The following is an 18,830-nucleotide window of genomic DNA, read 5'->3' on the forward strand; positions in this document are numbered from 1 at the left end:
GCAACTTTTAGAACTTGCAGCATTTAAACACGCATGTTTATTCTTAGCAGAACTTTTCCATGTTATAAAATAGTGATAATGATTTCAACTAAGCGTTGATCTGGTCAGGGTATGTTAAACATGGAATAAAGAGAAATATTTGCCTGAAATCGCCTGAAAGGAGTTACAGGGTGCGCTGAATAGTTTGTCGCTGTTTTTTTTAAATATATTTTAGTGCTCTGTTCAGTGTTCTTCAAGAGAATGTTTCTGTACTATAGTGCATTCATTTCAGGTGATAATTTTGCATTCTTTCAGTACTGTGGCCATGGACGACGGTTTTCTTCTGTTGCACTCTGTGTCAGGTTTTGAATATTAAATGCTATGCCAAGTTAAATGCTGCGTGAATAGTTCTACTGCCATACAATAAAGTTGCTGCAATGCCAAAAAGATGCTCGAGAATTAGCAAATGCAAAATTATTTGTCAGTTCCACTTGGGGTGCATTAAGGAAAAAAGAATCCGCTTTGTCTCGCCAAAAGTGCCAGGGGTTCAATTATGATGTCTCTAAACAGTTTTTTTTATCTCTTTTTCTTATATTGACGTTTTTTTTTTTTAAATTTCGCATCCGTAAATTTTTGCCCTCCTACCCGCACTCTCCTATGTTTTAATTGTGAATTTTCCAAAGATTGAAGCTGAAAACTATTGTAAAAGCCTTGCTTAAATTAATTACAAACATTTGTTTTGTAAAAAAAAATTAAATCACTGAGGGTTTTTATTGTTTTGCCAGAGGTCTTTTTGGCATTTGGTAGTCAAACAATTTTCGAATCCCTAACTACCTAGCAGTATGAAATATACTTTACTATCTATTCTCATACCTACCAAAAATTTCATAAAAATCAGTCGAGTCGTTTGGGAGGAGTTCAAACACAAACAGTGGGACATGACATGTTTATAGGTCATATTTAAAAAATTTTGTCGCCATCTTCGGTTTGTCTACAAATGAAATGTTTGTAACTAATCTAGGCAAGGCTTTTACAATTATTTTCAACAATAGTTTTTACAATGATTTTCCACAATGGATTTTTTGTAATTTTTTGGAGAAAATCTGAGATGGCATGAATCACATGCGTGACACTCTCTCAGATTCTTGCTCTTAAATATTAATAAACATTCAAAATGCAGAAGTTACGTTTTTGGTGAAATATATGTTAGTACACTTAATAAACGCCAGTGAAATAAAAGGGAATACATTGTATTAAATGCTTTGTTTATAGTTCTTATTTACACAAGGCTAAAGTAAACAAACGAGTAATTAGATTTCATCGCCATTGTGGTCAATGAAGTTGATTTAACTACCAAAGAAAAATCTGCCCACAAACCATGTGATTGTTACAAACGAGAAGAACCAAAGCGTTTGAGATCGAAAGGAAAAATTATTAAAAACAATGGATAAAATTAAAAATATATATATCTTTGTGACTAGAAGAGGAAATACTCAACGTTTTGTAGCAGAAACATAGATTACTGCAGGATGTCTTTACGTCCAAAAGCTCACTACTTTCTATTGAAAAAGTGGTTCTTTGAAACCCCAAACAGGTGTCTGCAGTGGTGTGTATATTTGTGCTACAAAAGGATAGTTACTTCCCGTTGATGGGTAAAGTTATTTTTATTACTTGTTTTAAATCACGAAAAAGTAATAAAAAACATTTCTCCAAGATGTTCCAAAAATATTGATTTACATAAGCTTATATGTTTAAAATATATTGAAACAACAAATCGAATGAATTTTTATTAAGTATAATTAAATTTACATTTAAAAAAATATTTTTATATCCAAAGTAATCATACTAAACGGTATCTTCACCACTTTAGCGGCACAAAATTTCCTTCCTCCACGCTTCTCCGAGTCAATCCTACCTTTTAAGCTATTTAGAAAAGGAGGTTGTTGCGATAGTTTTTTTTTTTTGGTCGCTATAACCTTAATAATACTAAGCCAAAAGAGGGAGGAAATTTTAAGTGTCGCCGAAACGGGAAGTAAATTTACTAAATATCTAATCAAAGCAACAAATGTTATAAAATAATAACATATTGATATATATGAATTACTATAAATGAATGTAGAAGAGATTTTTGAAAATGAGGAATTTTGACAATTCAATCCGCTCGACCAAACGGAACGCTTTTTTTTTTTCTATTCCCTTGATTCGCCACAAAGTTCCATTAGAAGAATAGATATTTAAAAAAAAAATGTTTTAATATGGGAAATTAAAACTAGTTTTCATATTTAATGATTTTCGAGAAACGTGACCTTTTCATTTTATACTTATTTAGCTAGTGCAAGAAACTCTTTTTCAATGAGAGAACATTTTTAACTTGCCAAAGAAACTTCATCGTCACAACATACACTCTAAAAATTGCTCTAACGGTTATGAATTTAAACTAACAACTGAGCACATACCCAAATTTGTAGAAAGTTTGGCTAATTTACTTTCCAATTAAAATAGTAGTTAAACCACTCTCTGAAGACTTTTTCTGCATCACATGATTTCATGTGATGAAGTTTGTTACATTTTACGAGGTTATTGCATAACTTCTTAGTTTAAAACTAAGGCAATGTAACTTTTCTGTATTAGCTTAGAAATAGCGTTGCTAAGAGTTAGCTTTACGGCATTTTGGTACGTTTTGTAATTTTATATTTCAAGAAAATACCCCTTCTTTTTTAGCAGGAAAATTTTTTTCTAATAGCTTTCAGTGCATTTCAAAAAATATACACTTCAGTTTCTTTTGGATTGCTTTCTTTATCGTGTTATTTTTATTGTTCAGAACATAATTCCGTTTAAAAATCGGTCGCAGATGGTTTGGATTTTTATTTAATATATCTAAAATGTTTCAAAAGTTTTATTATTCAATGACATTTTATTTTCCTAGACAAGAATCATAGACATCTTGTAAAGTCTTCATGGAAGGCAAAAATAGTAAGACGTGATCATCGTAAATCAAATTGAGACATTTTATCGATAAAATCAGCAGGAAGATTCGGTGATTTAACCACATAATGCCTATTTAAGTTTCTGAAAGTAGGTTAAGTGCTTCCCAGAACTTTTATTGTGAGTTTTTCTACTAAGTCATTGGTAGTCCATATTCGTTGATAATTTTAAAAGGTAAAAAAAACCATTTGGTTCGCATGACATACCGTCTATTCATTAACGGTTTGAATGAAACAAATGTTTCAGCAAATAATTTAACTTCCTATATGTTTAGTTTTTCAAAGTTTTTTCGAGATTAGCTTCCAGCTTTTCTTCCCTTATAATAAAGAAAATTTAATTTTATAAATTTCAAACCGCTTTGAAAGTAACAACTCCAGTTATTATAAAATTAAGGAGAAGAAATCAATCAAGCCCATTTTTTATAGTGCTTTTAAGTTCTGACACTCGGATTAATCCTATATATTAAACTGAAAAGACAAAACAAATGTATAGAAGAGTAATAATCTATACATATAATAAAATAAGATGTTTGTGTGTGTGTGTGTGTGTGTGGCGCGCATCCCGGGAAAACGGTAAGACCTAGAAAGATGAAATTCGGTATACTGGTGCAATTTTTGCTGGAGATGTGCACCTCAGGCTTCGATTTTTGATATGTTTAATATAAAAAAAGTTATTTAATGTTTTATGCGTTTTTTGCACTTTTTGGTACTTTTTACCTCACAGACCCCGAACCAATACGCACCACACAAATATTTTTTGTACTATCGTGTAGAAAATTCAATTTTAAATATGATGAAGGAAAAATTTTTGAAAATAGAGCAATTTTTGTATTTTTTATAAATTTTTGAAAAAACCTTTATTTCGCATTTTTTTCTTGGTTTAGTTTTTTTCGAAACCCATCCTGCAAAAAGTATTGAGCCCTCAATTCCAAAATTTTAGTTGGTAATAGTAAAAACATTCCGCCCCCTTCAGAAGAAAAAAGTTTTTAAAAATACGCAAAAGTTTTTTTTTTTACAATTTTTTAAATGCAAAACACGACGCGACCTGTAAGCATTGCCGGCTGAGTTCCGCAGTTCCTCATCACGTGACCTAACTGAAATCGTTTGCTTTCTCTTCACTTTTTTTTTACGTTCCGAGATTTCTCCGATCTTTATTTTTCCAACTTTTTTTTTTCTTTTCCTGGACTGTTTGCTATCTTTTTTTGGTCAAATATTTTTGCGCATTTTAATTCAATAAAAGCGGTGATTTTTTTAAACTTTTGCAAGCGCTGCTTTTTGGACACTACAGGGAACATAGAGCCTTTTTTTTGCGTGTAATTTTAAGTAAATAAATAAAGCCCGTGGTTTTTTTGCATGATTTTTGTAGGGATTGGCGGTTATGTTTGGTAGATAGAGAGATGATATTAAGTGGGCAAAAAATGTATTTTTTTTTACATAAAAAGGATTGTTAATTACTAGCAGAGGTAGATATGCATGGATCCTATAGATAGATAGATAGAGAGAAAGAAAGGTGGACAAATATAGAGGTGGATACAGTAGATGGACAGTAAGAAATAGAGGAACTTCAACGGGCGATCAATAGCCCCCCACCCCAACCACCCCACACATACACCATGACTTTGAAAAAACAATGCTTTCACATAAAAGTGGAAATGCTTTTTGTTATTTTCCGACAAAATTTGTATGAAGAGTATGCCTTTTGTGCCTCCCCTCCCCCTCCCTGAAAAATATTCCAGAGGACATAACGGGAGATAGATCTAGAAAATACTTTATTCAACACAAAAAATTTTTAAGCAGCCGCCGATGACGGCAACCTTGGCGTAAAAAGATGAATGTTAATATTGATGTATAGAGAAAAAGATTGATTAATACCATCGACAATTGTTTTTAAGCAGCCGCCGAAGAAGTCAACATTGGCGTCAAAAGGCGAATGATAATATTGTTATATAGAGAAAAACATTGATTAATACCGTCGCTAAATTGTCTAAGCAGCCGCCGAAGGCGGCAACCCTGGCGCAAAAAAGTGAATTGCGGACCAGCTTGTCGCCGCAGGCGGCTGGTATAAAATATTACAGATACTACCCCACATCAGCCGGCATGCCGGAAATAAGGGAGGTTGTCCAGCATGCTGAGAAATTCGAAATTTCCGGCATACCGGATAATTCGGGGCTTATTTTCAGCACGAAGGAAAAAAAATAATCTGAAAAATTTGTTTGTTTAATCAAGAATACATACAAATATTTCTAAAAGAAATGAGATTAAATTTGTACAAATTTTATTAATGTTAATCATTTAACAAGTTAAGTTATCTGCCCGTAATATGATCGACTCAAAAGCAATTTTAGTAATTGTTATTCATTTTTATTTTATTTATTTATTTTTTTTTTTTTTTGATAAATTATTTTAAACTTCTTTTATAGAAGTAAATTTTTTTCTGATTTATGCACACAGATATATTAAATTATTTATGCAGTTGTGAAATATTTTAGTTTTAGTACTGCAAATATTTTTGCGCATTAATTTATTTTTTCATAAAATTATTTAAATATTATTTCGAAAAACATTTCAGGTTTTAAAATAATAGTCTGCAAGTCCGAAAAAAATCATAGGATCTGTTCTTGGTCACAGTAAGGTAGGTGATTTAAAGCCCCCTTTTAAGTTTCTAGCAATACGTAAACACAAGAAATATACAATGTACATTTTACATGCAAAATTTAATGAAACTCTCAAGTTTTCTTTCACAGAGTCAAAATATATCATGAAAAATGACGGGTTAAAACGAAAATAAACAGTATTTACAACATAACTGTAGACGTCTATAAATCTTCAAATTTTACTGAATAAAATATGAAATAAAAAACTTTTTTTTTTTTTTTTTCAATTTTGTGTATTTTATTTACTCCACTTCTCTGTCATGACTTTAATTTACGTAAAAATGTATCATTTCTAACAAATATAAGTCATTTTTCATTCAAAAGCAGAAGAGAAGAATTTTTTTTCTGTCGTTTCTGGATGAATAAATTTTATTCGTGCTTCTAAGCGCAGTAGCGAATCTTTGAGAGAGAAAAAAAAACTTTTTATATCCCGTAGCAAATGCAGAATCTCAACAGTTCACCTTTAAAAATAAATATATGTACAAGATCCCGACTGAATTCGACGGCCTTAGCACTTATCGTCTTCTAGAGCGATAAAATATTTCCTTTTCCAAATGTGAGCAACGCGATTCGAGAAACAAGAACCTCTTTTATTGGGTTTTTACTACGCTCGAAAAAACGTTTTCGTTATTTAAAAATACATCTTTTTCGATCAACACAGAAAGTAAGTAAACTTAAACGAGGAACAATTTAAACAAACCGTTTCGCTTTTTCGTTTATGTTAAGAAAGTTGCCTGTATTTAGTGTTCAGCGAGTAAGGGCTCTAAAAAAAATCTTCGTCTTTAAGGTTTGAAAATTGCATCACAATATAAATTTAAGATTGCATCACAAAAAGAAAAACATGCAAAACTTAAGCTTATTGATTTTGGTTCAGTATTGTGTCTCTTATAAAGAATTCCGTTTTTTTTGAATAAAACAACGCAACATTTTATATTATAAGAATTTTAGACACCAATATCATATGCCTAAAAAATATATTAGATTTATTTGCTTTTTGTACACAACTAATTTCAAGATTTAAGAAAAAAAATAGTTCATTCACTTAGAGCAGCTTTACATGTTAGATGTTGAACGCAATTTCTTGGTTAACTGTTATTTTGAGCATTAGAAAAAAAGCTTTTTGTGCGCAATTCGCGTGTAAAAAGTAGTTATACTGTGGAAAATAAAAGTGGCATGGAGAATAGTCATGTTTTTCACATGGGGGAGCCAAGAGTACACCGTAAAAAATGTCCCAATTTATATGGTGGTCAGCACAGCCGCCTGCCAATACGAAGGCCCCGAGCTCTTATCTTGCTATGCACGGAGTTACGGTAAAAGTTTTACGGTAAACGTTACTCGCAACATGGATGTCAGTAACTTTTATTGTAAAATTTCAAGGTTTTTTTAACAGTGTACCACATCAATGGAATCTCTGCTATAAAGGAGCGGGATTACATACCTATTTCTAAGCTAGGCAAAACTAGAATGATTCTCGTTGCATGATGAGGCAAGGGGGCCCAAGAATGAATGTTGGCCCATATATAGAAAAGAAATAAACAGAGTAATGGGAAGGAAATAATTTGCTAACCCTTCTTATAGTAGTTGAAACCGATTCATCTCTTGGCACTTTTTAGCCCTGGTCAGCAAGTTGCAAAAGGCAGGTCGATGCCCGGCTTCTGGAATTGAAGCAATTTTAACAGAAAGATTCTGCTGTAGTCTTTCACGCTTTTTAGGGTTGTTGCAATTTATCTATGATTTCTTTCTGAAAAGAACTCTCAAATTGGAGGTGTATCGCAACAACCATCATAGCATTAAAAAAATGCGTCAAAACATTCCTAATGATATTGCAGCAATCCCAGAGGTCCAGCTTGATCTGGAACTTGAACTGGAACTCTGGTCTACGGACAACTTTTACTTGCCCCATCGTGTATCATGGTATGATTGAGAATAAGTTAAACTAAAATCTTACAAAATAATTAATAATGTTACTGGAAAATCGCGCAAAAAATATTGCGCTAAACTTAAATAACTGAGTTTTTGAAAAAAAAAAAAGTCTTCTGAGAAAAGGATTGCGGAAATGCGCAAATGAACCTGCTCCAACGCTAAAAAAAAAAAGAAAAAAAAAGAACAATTTAATTTAAGAAACTTTTGTCTCCATTGATGGCAATATATTTATCAAATTCGTGTGTTTCAGCTAAGTTGCGGTTTTGGAATTATAGTTAAATTAGAACCCTTTTAAGCAAAAGCTGATACCGAACAACGTTTAAAATCACAAGTCAATAAAAAACTACAAACGCATGTTGCGGAGTTAAAATAAACTTTTTTTTTTCTATACAAAACATGTGGGCATAAAGATGTAAAGACAACTGTTAATATATAAGATCTTGCAAGAATTTAAAATACCTACTTGAGTACATTCATTTGTAACAATACACAAAATGGATTAACAATTGTGAAGCAATAATCATTACGAAAGCGGCTGGAGAGCTTGACTAATCCGAGAGAAAACAGTTTCAGACAATGCAAACGCAGTATTATCCGTTTTCTACGAGAAGGCACTTGACTCCTCCCTTGTCATGTGGTATCTGATGATTCTATTTCGCTGTTTTCGGCAGAAGGTATGCTCGGATCATAGCATTTTGTTGTAAAAGCAGCAGTTTTTTAAAATGAAAGAATAACTAAAATGACAACAGACAAGTGAAGCAAGTGATGTAAAGAACACTAAGACTTTTTTGCACATTAAAATGCATGCCCAAGTTAAGGATGTCTGGTTTTGTCTCCTTTAAAAGCGCGTAGATTGCTTACCAATCAACCCCGCGTAAAATGGAACTCTGCGTTCGGGGAGGAGTGGCGAAGTGCCTTCTCGTGAAAATGGACAATACATATCTCTGTAACTGAGATTTTGGCACTTTGCTCATAACTTTTGTTACAATATGTGTGAGCAATACGTATACGTATGGCACCTGACAATGAATTTAAGTGCTACACAATAAACCAAAAATCTTCTAAGCTAACTTATTCGATTGACGTCTTCGCATTTTAAGCTGAATATCAACAATTTGAGCAATTGCATTGACATAAAAGTGTATTGATATAAAATGCATTCAAACGAAATGCATCGAAATTTTTCTAATTTATTTGTAGGGATTTTATTTGTAGTTTTTATTTTGAAATATTCTTAATTTCACTTACTTCATGTTTTCATGTCTTTATGTTATGATTCCCATTATTTTTGCATGCCAATAAAATAACGAGCTGACGTGTGCATCACATGACTTTCTTTTACTCCAGTTTTAATGTCATTTTCCTATTATTGGCAATTTTGATGTGATTCAATACTTTACTCTCTAAAAATCACCAACAATGGTCAAATTGAAACAAGGTTTTAAACCAAAATTTAAAAAAATCGCCAAATTTGTCGCCAAGTTGCCGACAAAACTTGGCGACCAAAAGACTGGCGATATATCGCAAAGTGTCCGCCAAATTATAACACCACTTGAGTATACATCGAAATTAACAATGATTTTCCCCCAAAAAGGGGCAAATGACCCTTTTAGAAACACCCAAATGCAACCAAAAGGGGAGGTGCAATACTAGACCCCACTAGGAGTCTACGTACCAAATTTCAACTTTCTAGGACATGCCGTTCTTTAGTTATGCGACATACATACGCACATCTGCGTCACGAGAAAAGTCGTTGTACTTAACTCGGGGAATGTCAAAATGGATATTTCGAGTGTTAATACGTTCTTAGGTACTTATCCGCGTGTGGTCGGGTTGAAAAAAAAAAGCTCAGCATTATTAAGGGGGTGAGCAAAATGGAAATTAAGGCCGAATTTTGAGTGAAATTTTTTTTGCGAATACAATACTTCTTTTTTTTTGTAAAAGGAAGTAAAAAAGGAATGCAATGCAAATATTGTGTGTCGCATTAAACTGTATATACAACCAACATGCTCCTAACTTTTAACTTATGACTTCACACGCACCCATCTCGCTCCAGGTAGTTAACAGGTGAGAGTTACAGCATATTTAATAATTTAATACACATGTATTTTAGATTGTGGAAGCATTTTTGAATTTTCCATTTTATCCTTAAGTTTTTATGTAGGAAAGTTCGCTGACTTGGCATTTTACATTGAAATAATAAACTCTTATAATTTAGTACCTGTTTAAAAAAGGAAAGGATTAGAAAATCTTTATAGAGCACTTTTTTTTAAATCCACATTGCGGGTATTCGCCTTTCCCTCGCTTGAGATATTTCTCAAACCTTCAAATGAATTAGAAATAACTTTTTCTGATGGTAGATTAATCCAGCTTTAAAGAATAAAAGTTGTCCATGACTATAAAAAATAAACTTCTTGAAGAAAACTTGGGTCTGAAAATACATTTCGCTAAGAGGTCAAATACCTTCAAGACATTTTTTTTTTAAATTTAAGTAAATTTTGTTCTTAATAAATCATGCTATTGCCTTACAGGGGCAAGCCTATGTTTATTATTTCTTCCATTACAGAGTGAGTTTTTATCGTCTGATTAAACCGTGAATTTACAACAGTGAACTTCGCTAAAACGTTTTAGCTAAACTGAATCAAATATTTAGCTTATTTGTCATCTTAACTTGTTTTGACTTTAACACAGAATGTGCTATACCAATTTTCGAAAGTAACTAAAATTTCATGAAAACAAGTCAATGTTTATTCTAAAAGCTGGCCTAATAAAATAAAAATTCTAACGAGGAAATGGTACGGACTTGCTTTCCCAGAAAAAAAAAAAATTGGAAAAATGTTCTCATATTTTTTGATTGTGTCGAATCTGACAGGGGTGGTATAAGTTTTTGCAACTTTCCCATTTTTGAGATATATGCGTTTGAAAAAAACGTGTAGCATATAACAGTGAAATCCTGCTCAACGAACTTCAAGGGTACGCTAATTTATTTTTTCGTTGTAACTAGTAGAATTCCGTTGGAACGGATTTCAAGAAGTGTTATCTTTACTAATAATAAAGCTGAAAGTCTGTATGTCTGGATCTCTATGTCCGAATGTCTGTTACGAACATAGCGCCTAGACCGTTCGGCCGTTTTTTATGAAATTTGGCCTAGAATTAGTTCGCGCCATAGGGGTAAGCACCTTGACGCGATTTTTCGAAAATTCGGTTTTGTTCTTTTTCTATTCCAACTTTGAGAACATTTTACCGAGCAAATTATCATATATGGACGAGTAAGTTACCAAACTATCATAACGTGAAACCGTAACACGAGCGAGCAAATGAATATAGCAAGTTGGCGAGAAATTCCTCATCCATTATTTGTAAATATACAGGGGAACCAAATGACCTTTATATTTTTCTACTACGGGCAAAGCCGTGCGGGTAGCGCTAGTGGAAAATAAAATGGGACTGAAAATTAATTTCGCTGAAGCGGGTATTTCACTGTATTGGTATATATTCGTTAAATACTATTCCACTGTATTTCAATGGCGTAAGTTCCGGGCAGCCGCGAATAAACGAAAAGCAGTTGTTAGCTATGCAACACTTATGAGACTTACTGGTAGTCATTTGTCTCTCTTAAATAGCGTATTAGTTTTCAATTCCTAAATTAAAGTCGATGTCTGTGAATGATGTGAAAATTAGTTCTAATACTGAAAAAGGTGAATATAACCATTTTCCGCATCTTGTGCGATGAACCAAGACTTAGGCCTGAAATATACCATTATGCGCTATATTTCATTTGCAAGAACCCTAAAGGGAAAACGAGAAAGGAAACTTAACTGAAGTTCTAAAAGGTTATGGCGGTGCCAATCTTACTATACGGCTTCGAAGTATGGACTTTGAACACTCAAGAAACTAGTAGAATCAAGTAGCAGGGATGAAGTACTTGCAATCACTGAAGAACTGCACTATCCTAGACAAAATAAGGAATGAATCTGTTCGAAGGGAGTTACAGATATTCAGCCTCAATGAAAAAATTACAGAATATCGTAACGATTGGAAAAACCAGGTTCGACGTATGACACGAGGGAGGAGGCAAACGAGACCGTGGTAGGCCCAGGAAACGGTGGGGCGACTAAGAAGCCGGAATAGGCTATATGCCTAATCCTTGACGATGATGTTGTTGATGATGATGATTTCATTTCCATATATCTAAATAACGGAAAAATTGCAAAAAAAAAAAATATTTTCTGTAAAAACAAGGTTCTACCGTCCCCATGTAAGAGTGTATTAAGATAATACTTTTTTTTTTCACAAAAAATGGAGTGTAACAATTCTTATATCGGTTTTGGTTACTTAATTTATTGAGCAATACTTAACAATAGAATTTTTTTCTTCGGCAATAATTTTCTTCCACCGCTCGTTACTTTCCCCTAATTAAATACCGAGTCTTTTTTTTCTCTACCCTGAATGTAAAAGATGAAGTGTTAATGACATTCTGACATGCTCATAAACACATTACCGGAAGCTAAACCTGCCAATTTAGAAAAAGAGAATGTCTCTGTGAAGAAGATGTAACAAAAAACGTACATGTTTCTTGAAAATGTAATCAATTTTTTCAATTAAAAAAACTACTTAGATTTTTTTTCTTAATACTTGGGTTCTCATTTAAAATGCAATTCTTCAAAAAATAAATAAAAACAATTACATCTTGCTAACTTTCAACCGGTTACTTGTTTGCATCGGCTTTATTGAATATTTTAATTAACTACTTAATTAAAAAAGTTTCTTAGAATAATTTATATTTCCTCGTAAACAATGTTTCACAAGACATTATGGGCGGAAAAGGAATAAATAAATATTTCTTAAGTAAGAAAGTTCACATAATTTTTTTTCTTTAATAATTATGTACTTGTACTCTGTATTTTGTTGTTAAGTTGCAATTAAATGATTTGAGATTTTAGGCAAGAAGGGGCACACGAAGAAAATGTTTTTCACAATGCAAAAAGAGTTTAAATTGAAATCAACGAATTAGAAAACTGTTTTGTCTACAATTAATAATACATGTGATTAAGTTATCATTTCGGTAACATATTCAAATATATATATATATATATATATATATATATATATATATATATATATATATATATATATATATATATATATATATATATATATATATATATATATATATATATCTCTTTTTAATTTCCGTTATGATGTGAAAAAGAAAAACTTAAATGGCTGCTCCCCCCCCCTCCTCCCAAAAAGACCTTTTGTTTAATTCTAAAAAATAAATATAAAAAAACAAGGTAGAACACCATAAAGAATTGTATCTGGTTCCGAATTTATCTACAACAATAACTTAGATTTAATTTGGGAAACTTTTTCTTACAAAAAGTGTGAAGCAGATATGCATAATTTAATGTTTGAAACATATGACCTTTTGGAAATTTCTTCACAAGTTCGCAACGCTATATGTTTCAAAAATTTAATAGCGTGATGTTTTCATTGTACAAATTAGCAACGGAAGAAACGAGTAGCAAAAAATGAAATACAACGTATGAGTAAATCATTCTTAAATATAATAGCTGCAGCCCTAATTTATACAGTTGAACTCGCTTATAACGGACGCGAAGAGACCGCGATATTCGCTCGTTGTGACCGAGTGCTCTTAAAAGACGGATTCGTGAAAAAAATCATATAACTTTATACATGCTTGTTTTGTTAATTTTATATTTCTGTACCAAAAAATAAAATAAAATATAAATCAAATAACCAACGAAGTTGGTTATTTGATTTGAACTGTCTTACTGCGTCTTTCTTGTTATTGTTTTCAAGGAACGTGGGGTCCGAAAAACATAGTCATTTGAACCGGTGGCTTCAATATAGATTAAAGTTTTTCTGTACTTAAGAAGCCAAGCATGTGTCGAGGGCTATTTAGCTTCAAATTCTACACATTTATGGTTATGGTGGTCTTTTTTTTTTTTTTTTGATTTTTTTCGCTTTCTCTTGACTTTCAGTTACAATAGCCTCGGAAGTATTTGTCGACTATCTTTGATAACATTCTCTTTAAGAAATGTATGATTTTTAAATGCTCCTCTACTCCACGATTTGTTTTTACAAAAAGGGCCGTGTCATGATTTATGTCTTATTTCTAACTTTCCGTTGAATTCAAAATGTAAATGGAATTTTTCTAAAAATAGAATAATCTTTTCAAAGAAGGAAATCAACAGACATTTTATGAATTACAAAAGTATTACTCGCTTTAAGGGGGGGGGGGGGGGTTGCTCGTTTAAAGTGAGTTTTCTTCCCTTGTACTTAACATTGTACCAATCTTTTTTTTTCCTCGCTAAATCCTAGCTTTCGTTTAAATAGGGCTCAGTATAAGCGAGTTCGACCGTAGTTCTTGATCACTTTTATAAATATTTAGAACGAAAAAATTTCCTTTTTGTAGAATTTGTTTAGAGAACAGTAAAAATGCTCTCGTTTAAAACGTTACCTGGTAGGATTTTTTTAAAGTTTAAAATTTAGTATTTTTCCGGTATGTAGTTCTTTTTTTCAGTGCTTGCATATTAGTACGAGAAAAATGTTATAGACTCTGAAATCTGGTTAAAAACGTTTTTCAAACCACTGAAGTCTTGTTTGTGTGCCAGAGATTTATTTTAATATAAGGCTGTTTAAAAGTTATATTAATTCTATGAAGAATTTCTTTGAAAAATAAATAAATGAATGAATTTCTTAATGAGATCATTTTTTAGCGCATACATTTCCCACGAAAACAAATGGAAACGATCATTCACTAAATGCTCGCTTTTTCAGATTATTGTTTCAATTTTTGTTCTAGACAAATAAAGCATATTTTATAAGTATCATTTATGTCCGCAAGCATTGTTAATACTGGCTAATGTAGATTTTACGTTAGGCTGAAGCGATATTAGTTGAATAATCATTAGCTATTTATCTCACAAAGGAACAATTATTTGTGAATTTTCTTCCCTTTCTCTAAACTTCAAAAAGCTATAGAATTTCATTCCAAAAAACACTTCGAACTCCAATTACCAGCTTTTAAAGTCGTATTTTATGACTGTTTCTTATAAAGAAGCTTTGCACAGCAAAAAAAAAAAAATAATAATAGCTTTAAAAAATTGCTATTATGTTGAGTTGGTCAGGGAATGCAAATAATGAAACAAGAGATATTATAGAAGAAAGACATCACACCATAAGTTTCAACGAAGTTCAGTAAGTCCCAAGTTAATTGTTATTTCTTTGCGTAACTTTGAAACAAAACTTACGTGCTACAAAAACATCATTGTGCGTGGCGTAGAGACAGTTCAAAAATGGTAAATTTTTAATGCAGTGTAGAAAATATAAGCTTTTTTTCAACTGTATTTTATTTCTCTAAAGAGCGGTATATGTCTGTGTATATACTTTTCCATACTTAAGCATATCTGTCTTATTTTGGTGTTTTGGATAAACATTAAGATAAAACATAACATCTGTTGGGAATAGGAAATCACTAGAACAGTTAAAAATTTGGACAAAATAATACTGAAAATTAAAAATAAAAAAAAACTCGAAAAAAAAATTAGAAGAAAGGAAAAATATATAGATGGGCAGAAAAACAAAAATTAACCTAAAGAAATAGTATCGAAACGATGCTCAGTTTTTTAAATGTAAGATGTTGCTTTTAATTATTGAACACATATTTTTTGCTTTCGGGAAATATCAACACTAAAAAACTACTTCAAAACCGTTCCGCGCATCCAATTTGGTAACTTAACAGAAGAAGAAGTTTATTCTAAATAGAAGCTAAAACTAATTGAGTATTTTTTAACTCAGGTGAAACACAAAATGGAAACAATGGTTGCCTTCGGAAATGTGATATTCATAAATACAATTTTTGTGTACGTACAAAGGTATATAAATGTTCATATAACTTAAAATTAAATCGCTAAACCGAACTTCAAACAAAATTTATTGCTTGATACCTGCATAACTATTTATACTTATCAAACAGTCTTTATTCATAGATTTTACTTTTATTGAGCTTAGTTTTTCTCAATTTCATGCCTTTAGAAGCACTTAGTTTAATTAATTTTACTGAGTAACAAATAAACCGAATGAAATTGGATTTAAAAATATTAAAAGAAAATAGAACTTTTCAAAGCGTATGCATAATTACAAAAGGTGGCCAAATTATTATAATCAAACTTTACTATATTTTTATTTATATTGCTGTTATATAGTTTTAGTATTTGAACACAGTTTAAAGTTTATTTAAAATATGAATTAAACATGTTAAACGTAAATTACCTACTGCTGATACTATAAATGGGTAAAAAAAATATTGTTTGGTAATTAGTAACTCTGCCTTTTGCTGCTATCACGATTTGAATGTGGCGTGTTATGCTTTCAATGCATCATATGGCTACTTAAGTTTCCTAGTATTATATATTAAATCGTTATTTTTCCCCCGAAAATCACACTCACAAAAAGAAACTTGTAAATTTAAATTTTAACGGACATTGACACTGACGTCTGTCACATTTAAAATATTTTAAAAAAAGTAAAGTGTTGCCAGAATAAACTTTAAACTTTCAAATAAACTTCAAAATGTGTTCAAATAATAAAACTATGTGACAACAATAAAAAAAGAATAACACTACAAAATCTTTTCTATTAATACAATAATTTGGCCACCTTCTGTATCAATTGATGCAGCCAAAGGTTTTAACATCACTGAGTCTAGTCCATTTTCACAAACTAAAAAAGTATGATTTATTTAACTGTGAAATAAGCCAAAATTATTTACAAAAAATATTTTATGAAAAAGCATTTTTGGGACAGTCAAAACAACTTTCTTCAAGCATTCAAAAGCTTTCCCTAAACTTACAATGGCATCGTTTTTGTTCTGAAGATAAACTTTTTTTCCTAACTTTATTTGTTGAAGACGACATAATCGACACTAATACCATTTTGTTGAAAGTGACCCAAAAGTCCCCGAGTAATAAAGCACTGCAAGAACTATCAGAAGTAATTTTAAAGAAAAAGAAAAGACGCATTAAGGATTAAACTCCTGAAAAGCATTTGGGAAGTAAATGTAGAGTTAAACAAGCTTTAGTTTTCGATGCTCCTTGAAATCCAGGAGGATTTTCTTAAAGCATAAAATGATGTTTTCAAAAACATACATTAGAACTTTAGGTACCTAAAACATGAGTAGATTTTTAGGCAATTCTGAACGACTAAATCCTTGAAATTATAGAAAATTGAAGATTTCGGTGCAAATAAGAGACTGTCTCATTTTTAAAAACTTTCACAGAAAGAATCTCAAAGAAACAAAGTTTTGAAAATTTATCTGTAAAGATTTTAGTTTCTGGTTTAATATTGTGTTAGAATTTGCTTTAATGAAAACGATTTCAGTAATATTTTAATAGTGTTATGCATTTTAAAATTATTTTTACGTATTGCAGCTGTCAGCTCTTTTTCCAAATACATATGTCCGTAATAGATGCACTTTAATCCATAAAGATTTTAGAGTTTAAATAATAAGCGAGTCTCTGCAGTAAGATACCACCCCTAAGCCTTGGCTAAGGCAGAACAACATACAATATACCAGAATACCATATAGCCAGGTTATCAAGTCCAGAGAATGCAGTTTCGTTCTTATTAGAACTCATCAGTCCAGATGAGCTGGTAACCGAGCTGGAGACCGACGTCATTTCATTGACTCTGAGAATGCCAACAAACTGGAAGATAAAGTAAAATTTATCTCACTAGCGAGTGTCCGCAGCATGGTGCGGTTCGACTCGTGAATTGAAGGAAAAGCTTGGGTATTTAGCAGTAAGTTAACGCCCCTAATCGGGGTTAAAGTAGAACTACATGCAATATAACAGACTGATGAGTTTTAATACGAACGAAACAGTTACACTCCATGAATGTGATAACCGGGCTGTCTGGTACATTGCATGTAACAAACCAGTTTGTTTCTAAGAAGAAAACAATGCAATTCTTGTAGTACAAGACCTTTTTCATCAAAATAATTCTACAAAATGTTAGTTAATTCTCTTTGAAAGGTAACCTGTTATGTTCTTTTCATCTAATATGTTATGGAATATCTGTAGCATACAGGAAATTGAATGAATCAGACTTGTACAGAAAGAAATATAATACCTTTCTCTATAAACATTTTAAAATAATCATATATGTTTAAAAACCAGCACAAAAACAGAAAAAAAATGGAGCTGACCCCATCCTTATACCGATATCTTCATTTTTTCCCCCTCCTTTTAACAACGATGTTTTAGTATCAACCAAATATGTATTTATAACACATTTCGTAGAAAACTTTAAGATTGAGACTTTTGATAAATTGAAAATGAAGGTTTGGGCTAACTTCTCTTTCAATGGCATATGACGGAATAAAAAGAGTACTATTTAAATATTTATGATGCATCAAGAATTAGTATGTTGAACAAAAAAGTAAGGTTAACACACCAGTAAAGACCAGTGCGTAGTAATGCTTCAGTAGTGGTCACTTCAAGGTTTATACTTGAAAAAATAGGATTCCATGTGTCCCAATATATTTAAACGAGCAGGAAATAAGACCTCCTGTGCGTTTGATGCACGTTTGAATCCAGTAAGAGGCCTGGAATCCTATTTTTTCAAGTATAAACCTTGAAGTGGTGATTGGTGAAGTACTGGCCACTGCTGGTGAGTTTACCTTAGGTATTAAGCATAGCAAAACACAGAAAAGAGCGATTTATCGTAGTCCAGTTAATACAGATGAATCGCATGGCACGACTGTAAAACGACAATCTGAAACGGTTTTCAAAGTTTGTATCAAGAATTTTTAAGCATTTTACACATCTGATATAAAACTAAAATGTAGCGGATGTCAACGTTTACTACTCACGACTCAGTTGTCAATCATATTTTCCATCGCCCCTTCTAATCTGTAATGAGACTCAAAAATATTGAAAATTCCCCAGCCTCCCTACAGTCCGGACTTGACTCTTTTTAACTTCTTGTTGAGAAGTCACACGAAAATACCATTTTGAGACAAATGACAAAGCTTGCGCCAAGGCTTTAAAGAATATTCCAAAAGGAAGACCAACCATGACTACTTGAATGCAGAGATATCTCATTATAAACGATATATCGACACATTAGTAGTAAATTTTTATGCCTTTCAGTAACGTCGGATGAAAGAAACTCCTTCTAACCAACTTACTGACATTGCATTTCGTACAAACATTGTATAACTTGAGTAATCTCTCTTAATAACCTCTGTGCGTAAAAACTAATG

Source organism: Uloborus diversus, chromosome 6 (genome assembly GCF_026930045.1).
Source record: "Uloborus diversus isolate 005 chromosome 6, Udiv.v.3.1, whole genome shotgun sequence".
Taxonomy (NCBI): domain Eukaryota; kingdom Metazoa; phylum Arthropoda; class Arachnida; order Araneae; family Uloboridae; genus Uloborus; species Uloborus diversus.